We start from the raw sequence: 9,868 nt of genomic DNA, 5'->3' as shown, positions 1-9,868 counted from the left end.
TTGAAAAATTACCCATGCGTTTTATAAATAGCTTTATAATAACAAAGAAGACACCCTTTTGCAAGGTCTTTTAAATGAAAGACAGGTATTGGGGAGTGAGGATGAATGGAGTTCATATTCAGGTCTCCATTTGGACTCCAAGCCTTAGGTATTCTCTTCCAAGTTCCGGAAAATTATGAAAAGCGTTGTCCACTTCTCTCTTTGGTCCTTGAGGCAGGAGGAAGTTGGTATTAGGTTAAGTTCTGGAATAGGATGTATACTTTATGCCTCCCCATTGTGGCTCCAAGGCAAAGCATTTTCAGCAGTCACATGTATTGCCCTATTAAACACAAGAAAAAGTATAATTGTAATGTCAAGCTGAGAAATTCGCCATCAGTGATACTGGTCCAATGAGGCACTTATGGTGGATTCCATAAAAGAACTAATACATCTAAAACCCAAGAAAGCTGCTGTTATAGCAACTAGCTCATCTTGATTGGACTTGGTAAATATTCTAGTATTTCTTGCCCTCAAAGAGCTTATAATCTAATGGGAAAGGGGGAAGTTCCTAAGTGTAAGGCTGAAAAGGAAAGAGTCAACTGCTGATTGGGGATATCAATTTAATTTTTACTTTGCATGATGCATTTCAGTTAGGCTTCATTTAGAGTACTGTGTTCAGTCCTTGGAGTCATGTTTTTTAAGACATGAATAAACTAGAAAATGTCCCAAATAAAAAATTATGTCATAGAAGGCATAACAATAAGCAGGATAATTTTAGAAAGGCCTGGAGAGACTACATGAACGGATGCTAAGTGAAATAAAAAGAACCAGGAAATCATTGTACACATCAACAGCAGGACTATATGATGATCAATTCTGATGTGACTCTTTTCAACAATGAGATGATTGAGGCCAGTTTTAATGATCTTGTGATGAAGAGGGCCATCTATACCCAGAGAAAGGACTGAGGGAACTGAGTGTGGATCACAACATAACATTCTCTTTTTGTTGTTCGCTTGCATTTTGTTTTCTTATTTTCTTCCCTTTTTGATCTAATTTTCTTATGCAGTAAGATAATTTTATAAATATATTTACATATATTAGATTTAACATATTTTAATATGTATAACATATATTGAATTGTTATCTAGGGGAGGGAGTAGAGGGAAGGAGGGGAAAATTTGGAACAAGACTATGCAAGGGTCAATGTTGAAAAATTATCTGTGCATATGTTTTGAAAATAAGCTTTTGAAAAAATAAAATAAATATTCTGGATTAAAAAAGATGGAAGGAAGGAAGGAAAGGAAGGAAAGAAAGAATTTTTAAAAACAATAAAGAAAAAAAAGACAGTCTTTGATTCTAAAAGCTTTCATTTCACTGGGATCAGAGAAGACTAGTCAGAAAAATGATGCAAAAATAGGGCAGACATTGCAGATGTTCATTCCAAAAAAAGGAAAGGAAGAGGGCAAGAAGAAAACTGTGGACAGTGAGCAGTGTAGCTAAGAGGTATCAAGTAGGCCTTGAATGCCAGAATCACAGGATCAAGTTAGTGAATGAAACTCAAGAAGTTTCCATGGACCAAAAACTTTCTTCAAAAATATTCCCAACACACACTGGGAACTGAATGTAAACTGTTTGCATTTTGGTTTTTCTTCCCGGGTTATTTTTACCTTCTGAATCCAATTCTTCCTGTGCAACAAGAGAACTGTTCGGTTCTGCACACATATATTGTAACTAGGATATACTGAGACATATTTAATATGTATAGGGCTGCTTGCCATCTGGGGGAGGGAGGTAGGGAGGGAAAAAATCGGAACAGAAATGAGTGCAAGGGATAATGTCGTAAAAAATTACCCTGGCATGGGTTCTGTCAATAAAAAGTTATACATGGGTTCTGTCAATAAAAAGTTATATTAAATATATATATATATATATATATAGTAGGCACTTAAAAAAAATCCCAACAATTGGTTTATACAATATCTCCTTCAAGACTCCAATGATACTACCTAAACTCTTTATTTATTTAGTGCTATACTAATCAAACTCCCAAGAAACTATTTTACTGACTTAGGAAAAAAATAACAAAATTCATCTGAAAGAATAAAAGGTCAAGAATTTCAAGGGAATTAATGAAAAAAATGCAAATGAGAGTGGCCTAGCTGTACCAGATCTAAAACTATATTATAAAGCAGTGGTCATCAAAACCATTTGGTATTGGCTAAGAAATATAGTAGTTGATCAGTGAAGTAGGTTAGATTCCCAGGGCAAAATAATTAATGATTATAATAATCTAGTGTTTGACAAACCCAAAGACCCCAGCTTTTGAAATAATACACTATTTGAAAAAAAATTGCTGGGAAAATTGGAAATTAGTATGACAGAAACTAGGTATTGATCCATACCTAACACTGTATAACAAGATTGAAATGGGTTCATGATCTAGACATAAAAGAATGATATTATAAACAAATTAGAACAACATAGGACAGTTTACTTCTCAGATCTGTGGAGGAGGAAGGAATTTGTGACCAAAGAAGAACTGGAGATCGTTATTTATTACAAAATAGAATAATTTTGATTATATTAAGTTTAAAAGTTTTTGTACAAACGAAACTAATGCAGACAAGATTAGAAGGGAAGCAAAAAACTGGGAAAATATTTTTACATTCAAAGGTTCTGAGAAAGGCCTCATTTCTAAAATATATAGATATAACTGACTCAAATTTATAAGAATTCAAGTCATTCTCCAATTGATAAACAGTCAAAGGATATGAACAATTTTCAAATGAAGAAATTGAAACTCACTCTAGTCATATGAAAAGATGTTCTAAATCACATTGATCAGAGAAATGCAAATTAAGACAACTCTGAGATACCACTATACACCTCTCAGATTGATTAAGATGACAGGAAAAATTAATGATGAATGTTGGAAATGTGGGAAAACTGGAACACCAATACATTGTTGGTGGAACTGTGAACAGATCCAACCATTCTGGAGAGCAATTTGGAATTATGCTCAAAAAGTTATCAAACTGTGCATACCCTTTGATCCAGCAGTGTTTCTACTGGGCCTGTATCCCAAAGAGATTTTAAAGAAGGGAAAGGGACCTACATATGCAAAAATGTTCGTAGTAACCCTTTTTGTAGTGGTAAGAAAGTGGAAACTGAGTGGATGCCTATCAAGTGGAGAATGGCTGAATAAATCATGATATATGAATGTTATAGAGTATTACTATTCTGTAAGAAACGACCATCAGGATGATTTCAGAAAGGCTTGGAGAGACTTACATGAACTGATGCTGAGTGAAATGAGCAGAACCAGAAGATCATTATACATGATGATCAATTCTGATGGACGTGGCTCTCTTCAATAATGAGATGATTCAAACCAGTTCTAATTTTTCAGTGATGAAGAGAGCCATCTTATACCCAGGGAGGGAACTGTAGGAACTGAGTGGTTTACAACATAGCGTTTTCACTTTTTGTTGTTTGCTTGCATTTTATTTTGCTTTTTTTTTTTTTTTTTACTGGTTGATTTGATTTTTTTGTGCAGCATTATAATTGTATAAATATGTATGCATATATTGGATTAATATATATTTCTATCATATTTAACATATACTGGACTACTTGCCATCTAGGGGAAGGCATAGGAGAAAGGGGAAGGGGAATCAGAACACAAAGTTTTACAAAGGCTGATATTGAAGAATTGTCCATGGTTTGAAAAATAAAAAGCTTTAATTAAAAAAAAAGACCTCCCAATGAGCTCATACCTCTAAAGGCAGTCGATTTTTCCTGAGATAATATTTATAAAAATACTTAGCACAGTTGACACATATGGTATGCATTTAATTGCTTGTTTTCTTCCAGGCTTCAAATTCTTCAACTAAATTTTCTTAGGACATGTTTTCTAGAAATTTCCATCCAGGTTGACTTCTTCCAAATCCTCATTTGTCTAAGTCTTTTCCTAAAACATGATTTCCAGAACTGAGCAGAGTTCTCCAGATGTAACCTCACAGAACATGTTCTATCTATCTATCTATCTACCTAATGTAACACTTATTCCCCTCCCTCTCTTATCAATGATATAGCTAGATTTTGTCTAAAAAAAAACACTGTGTTGGTTACCATATCACACTGTTTATTCATTTAACTTCTTGTCCCCTAAAATCCCCAGATTTTCTTTGGTTTTCACATTGTATATTCAGAAAGTTTATTTTGGAACTCAGGTATAGAAATAAACATTTTATTCCTATTAAAATGCCATTTTATTTGGCCTGTTGATTTGAGCATGAATCTAGCCTAAGCCAATTAACCTCCAAAAGCTTTGTTTCAACATTTATCTTGAAAAGTTGGATCCACTCAGTAGAAAAGCTCCTTTCCTGAGGGCATCAATCATCTCCAATTTTGAATTTGTATCCCTAGCACTTAAGTACAGTGTCTAGCACATTAACAATCACTTAATACTGGATGATCAATAAAAATTATCAATATAGCAAAGAGCCAGTAAACAGCTTCCTGGGATACTGATTTATACTAGAGACCTTCCTCTGAGGTGAGTAATATTGGACTCATTAGTGACTGCTCACATCCAGTCATTAAATCAGTTCCAATCCTATCAAACAGTACGTTATATCACAACACATGGAGAGCTTCCGCATTTTATCACAAACATATGCAAACAAAAATGCTTTGTTCAAATCTGCAGTATTCCTCTGGCAAACAAGAGGAAACAAAGAAATTCAAAATTGTCAGGTATGACACATCCAAGATGGGTCTTTGTGATTATACTGCCTTCTCTAAGTGCTCACAAGCCAACTCCTTAATAGTGTTTTCTATGAGTTTTCCAAAAATAGAAGTTGAGCTTACCAGTCAATAAGAGTTAGCAAACTCCACCCCATTTCCTTTTTTGAGAATTACAGCAACAATATTTGTCCTTTGAAAATTCTGCAACACATTTCATATTCTCTGAGATCTCCAGGATTCAAAAACAAGAGAGAAATAGCCTTTGATCTCTAGAAACTTACATTCTACTGCAATCAGGGAAGACTAATAATAGCCGAATGGAAGAATATTAATAAAACAAGACAAATATTTGAGTATTCATTCCAAACAAAGGGAAGAGGGCAAGAGGAGAATGAGATGGTGAGAGGGATAGGCAAGAAGCATCAAACATGAACCCCATAGGCACCTTTCAGAAGGGTCAGCAGACCTGGGACTTAAACTGAGAAGGTACTTATGACACTAGAGGCTATATCTTTCCCTTTATCTTGAGAGTTTCCATTCTCTGCTAACTCATTTTCTATCCCCATCCAAAGTTAATATTTCACACTAACACAATACCAACATGACAACATTTGTGATATGATGAAAATGTCACAGTATTTGGCTTTGGGTGCTAAGGTCTAAGGGTGTTAAAGATGCTGAAGATAATAAAACAACAATCACTATTTCTTGGGTTGTCAAACCGACTTGCAGGGATGTTGTAGAGGAGTTTGGGGTACAGACTGTCTGAAATACTGTTCAAGTAAGTTTTCTTATAGTTAAATGAAATTGATTCTATACTATGCTACATGCTTTGGTGGAGGGGGGGGCAATGCAAAAAAAAAATGCTAGAGTATGCTGCTTTCATGAAGTTTAAGATCCATAGAGGGATAAAGTCACATGCACAAATATAATCCAATTGGAGAGCAATGTTGTTGCTCTCCAAAGCTCTTCAACTTTCCCTGATTACCAGGTGAGCTCAGGACACATAAGTATTTTATATTGTAAAGATTTTTTTATTAAAGCTTTTTATTTTCAAAATATACACATGGATAATTTTTCAACATTGACCCTTGCAAAACCTTTCATTTCAAATTTCCCCATCCCTAGATGGCAAGGAATCCAATATTTGTTAAACATGCGCAATTCTACCTAATTCTACAATTATTGTGTTGCACAAGAAAAATTAGATCAAAAAGAAAAAAAAAGAGTAGGAAAACAAAATGCAAACAAACAAAAAAAATGAAATTCTGTGCTGTGATCCACACTCAGTCCTCTCTGAGTGCAGATGGCTCTCTTCATCTACTGTGAACATTTTTGAGCAGAAGTGATTAGTTTATCGGGAATATTGAGTATAAAGGTGTTCAGGATAAATCTGAGAGGGAAAATACTAGCCTGGAAGTGAGGCAAGACACTACAATAATAATTCTCTAAGATGAGAACTTGAAACTAGAGTGATAAAAGGCAGATAGGTAGTGGTCATAGATTGATAGTGGAGAATGATGAAGCCAAGAGATAAGTTAAAAGCAAGAAATGATGAGAGCTTGACCTCAGGAGCTTTCCCAGTGCTTTGGAGAGGGAAATCTATGCTCAGGTAAAGGAGCAAGATTGTTTACCAGATCAGCTCTCTTTTGGACATGCCCAAGTTTGAAGGGGTATCTACTTTGAAATGTCCAAGAAGAGTTAAGTAATGAAAAGTGGAAACATGAAGAGAACCCGAGAATGGCACTGATCCACATGAAAGGTATTGGACTACAGAGAGGCAAAGTTCAAATTCTAGTTCTGAGTTTTATCAGAAACTATAGGAGTTGATGTTACAAGAATCTAGAGAGAGATGATCACGGAGAGGAGCCTTTGAAGAACATCCATTGTGGGCATGATAATGATCATCTCACCCATCCAACAGCTAGAAGAAAACCAGGAACAAACCAGATTAGAAAAACACAAGCGAGAAGATAACCAGAAGGCTTTTAGTGGGGGCCTCAGTGACAATGTCAAATGGCTGCAGACAGGTCAAAGATGACAAGAACTCCAGATTCTTGGTAGTTTTTGAGGGAAATTTCAGTGAAGAGACTAAGGGTTAACATCAGAAGACTGAGGAGAAGAAAGGCAGTAGAGGTACCATTTGCGTTATTATCATCTTTCCCATAAAACTGAGAATTCCTAGAAAGCAGGAGGAAGGAGGGGGTTCTGTTTTTGTTGTATCTTCCCAGTGCTTCCATACAGTACCAGGAAGTTTAATAAATTCATCTTTTTATGAGTTTGAGGAAAGAAAGGAGCATAGGATGATAGCCAGGAAATATTTTAAGGATGGGGTATTAGGCCTATTTGCCTGCAGGGAAGGAACCAGTTCAGGAAGGCTGAATTTTTGGAGAGAGAATGGAGATAAAGTTGCAATCTGCTGAATGTTGGAAGTATTAGGATCCAAGGACACATGTGAAAGGTTGGCCACTTGGCTAGGAGACTGTAGGAAAGGAGTTTTAGGGGATAGCACTCATATTTTGAGTTGGTGAGAAGGGAGAAGAGGAAGCCCACATAAGAAATGGCCTCAGTTTTCTTAATAGATATGAGGTAATCAACTGAAAAAGAGAAAGATGTTGAAGACAGAAGATGTGAAATGATTTCTTGGGAGATAGACACAAAAGAATTGCCTCCTCGCAGTGAAAGCCCAGTTGATGTTAGACCACATGATAAAACATACTTGTATCCACTTCTACTTCAAAGGTTTGATGGGGGGAAGGATTTCCTAGAAAAGCCCTATGGGGCTTCAAACTAGTAACTGAGCACCTGGACTCTTTGAGGAATCCAAGGTCTATAGTAAGTCTCCTTAGGGAGACTTGAGCTTTCCTCATCCCTGAAAGTTGCTAGTTAACTCCTGAAGTTACTTTGTAATTTTATTTTATATATTTTGTATTTACTTATACATTTGGGTACAATGTTGTTCTCTCATACTATTTGTAAACTTGTTTCAGTTTTGTCTATATTGAATACTATTCATAGCACCTTTGTATACAACTTTTTAAAAATTAAAGGCCATTTTAGCCTATTCATCATGTTCCAGAAGAGCCCAGAAAAAGAAAGTGACTTTGGGTCATACAGTTAAGAATAGCCATCAGAACTTGACTCCCAGCATGCTATTTTGCATTTCCAATTAGTAATACCACCATCCAAAATATTATTGAGAGTTGAGCACCGTTGGGTAGGGCAGATTACAGACACATCAGCCTTCCAGCTCTCCAGCCTAGTTTTAAGATAAATGGGCTACCCCCATTCCAAGTCACAGAATCCTTTAGATAGAAGAAAATCCCCACTCACCCCCAATTCCAAGTTTGGAGTTAATAGGGATTAGCTAGCTTTGAAATTTACATCAGTAGGAGCTCAGTTTACTCCAGTTTTAGAATTTGAGGCAAAATGCTATGAACTATAGAAGCCAAAAATGTTACTTCAGTCTAAAACTAACCCTCTGTAACCCAGACACCAAAACACAGGAATGATCATGACATCAGGAGATGTTCTGAAGGCTCTCAGGACACATTCTGTGTTTAGTGAGAAGGGTTGAAATCTTCGAAGGCTATTTTGGAAATGGTTTTGAAACAAACCATTTCATATGTAAGAATAACAGTAGCTAACATGTAACATTTACCATGTGTTTTTACTAAGAGCTTTACAACTTTAATCTTGTAACTCTGGGAAGTTGATGCTATTTATCCCCCGCCCTTTTACTGATGAGGAAACAGACAGAAATTATGTTAATTTGTCCAGGGTTCACATAGCCAATAAGTGTCTGGGTCCAAATTAGAACTGAAATCTCGAGGCAGCTACTTGGTGCAGTGGATAGAGCACCAGCCCTGAAGTCAGGAGGATCTCAGTTCAAATGTTATCTCACACACTTAACACATCCTGGATGTGTGTGTGTGTGGGGGGGGGAGGGAACTTGAGATCTACCTGACTCCCAGGTCAATTATCTCAGTCCACTTTGTCATCTAGTTCCCGCCACCCCCAACTTCTGGGGAGGGTCCAAAATTATCTCTACATGAAGCTCAATTTAGAGCTTAAAGAGTTGGAAAAGCCGTCCTTAAACTCATTTAGTACAAACCTTTAGGCACAGATAAGGAGGCGCACTCGGGACCAAAAGGGAAAGACTCTGCCCAGGGTCTCATTTAGTAGCCTACAAAAAAAGGATTTAAAAAAAAAAACAAAACTGGACCTCTGGATTTTAAAGGCAAAGTGAAGACGGAGAAGGGGGAAAAGTAGGGACGCTGTCCCCCCCAACTCCGTTAACTGTGGAGCATACTAGGATTCCTGGAGGAGCCCGGATGGCAGACCAACCTCCTGCGGGGTCCCTAAGGGCGAGGGCGGGCCTAGGGCACCAGCAGACAGGTTGGCGGGTCTCGGCTCTGAACTTTGCTTATCTCTTCTCATTACCCAGAACGCTAATTAAATCCCCCCGCCCATTCGGAAGACCTTTTCCGGAGCCAGAGAAATTGCCGCCTGCGAACAGCAGATAGCAGCAGACGCGACCTGACAGCCTTGACCTTTCCTGCCCGTCGGTCCCATGGCTCAACCCCGCAGAGCGCAGGCCGGGAAAGGGTACTCGAGGAGCCGGGGCAGGCAGGGTCGAAAGTCTGGTTTGGCGTCCCCCCTCCCCCCCCCCGCCAAAACTCCCACCATGGGGCTAGCGCATTGTGACGCCACGAAGCCACTCCCTAATTTCAGACTAACTATCGAGGAAGGCTTGTGACATCACGAATCAGAGAAGGGTGGTGACGACACACAAGAGGTGCAAGGCTGGCATCTGGCAGTGTAGGGAGGGTGAAAGCAGAAACTCTGCGCCGCAAGATCGAACTACGATTCCCACCTGCCATAGCGAGTGGCGCAGGCGTACTATCCACCCTCCAGCCCACAGGCACGGCTCACTCTTTACTATTCCTTCTGGACTACAGGGGTGCAGGAGGGAGGGGATGCTCTCCTCATTCCCCTCCTATCCCGACTTTGGGATGAATGACAGACAACTTAGTCCAATAGGAAGACGTATTCCTAGTAGTAGTCCAATCGCAATCTTTTCAGTTCTTTCTCTTCCCCTACCCAGGAGACTTTCAGGTTTTCTCGCGGGAGTGAT

General features: G+C 38.2%; 1 long non-coding RNA gene across 1 annotated transcript; it reads right to left on the bottom strand.

Annotated features, from left to right (window-relative positions):
• On the bottom strand, window positions 1-9,705 carry LOC127544829 (uncharacterized). The gene is made up of 2 exons (XR_007949537.1): window positions 9,608-9,705; window positions 1-319 (listed from the first exon to the last, which is right to left on the bottom strand). It is a non-coding gene; the product is annotated as an uncharacterized LOC127544829 (long non-coding RNA).
• Window positions 9,706-9,868: the final 163 nt, after the last annotated feature.

Source organism: Antechinus flavipes, chromosome 1 (genome assembly GCF_016432865.1).
Source record: "Antechinus flavipes isolate AdamAnt ecotype Samford, QLD, Australia chromosome 1, AdamAnt_v2, whole genome shotgun sequence".
Classification (NCBI taxonomy): Eukaryota; Metazoa; Chordata; class Mammalia; order Dasyuromorphia; family Dasyuridae; genus Antechinus; species Antechinus flavipes.
Note: the sequence above shows the minus strand (reverse complement) of the source record. Positions and strands in the feature narration are given on the sequence as shown.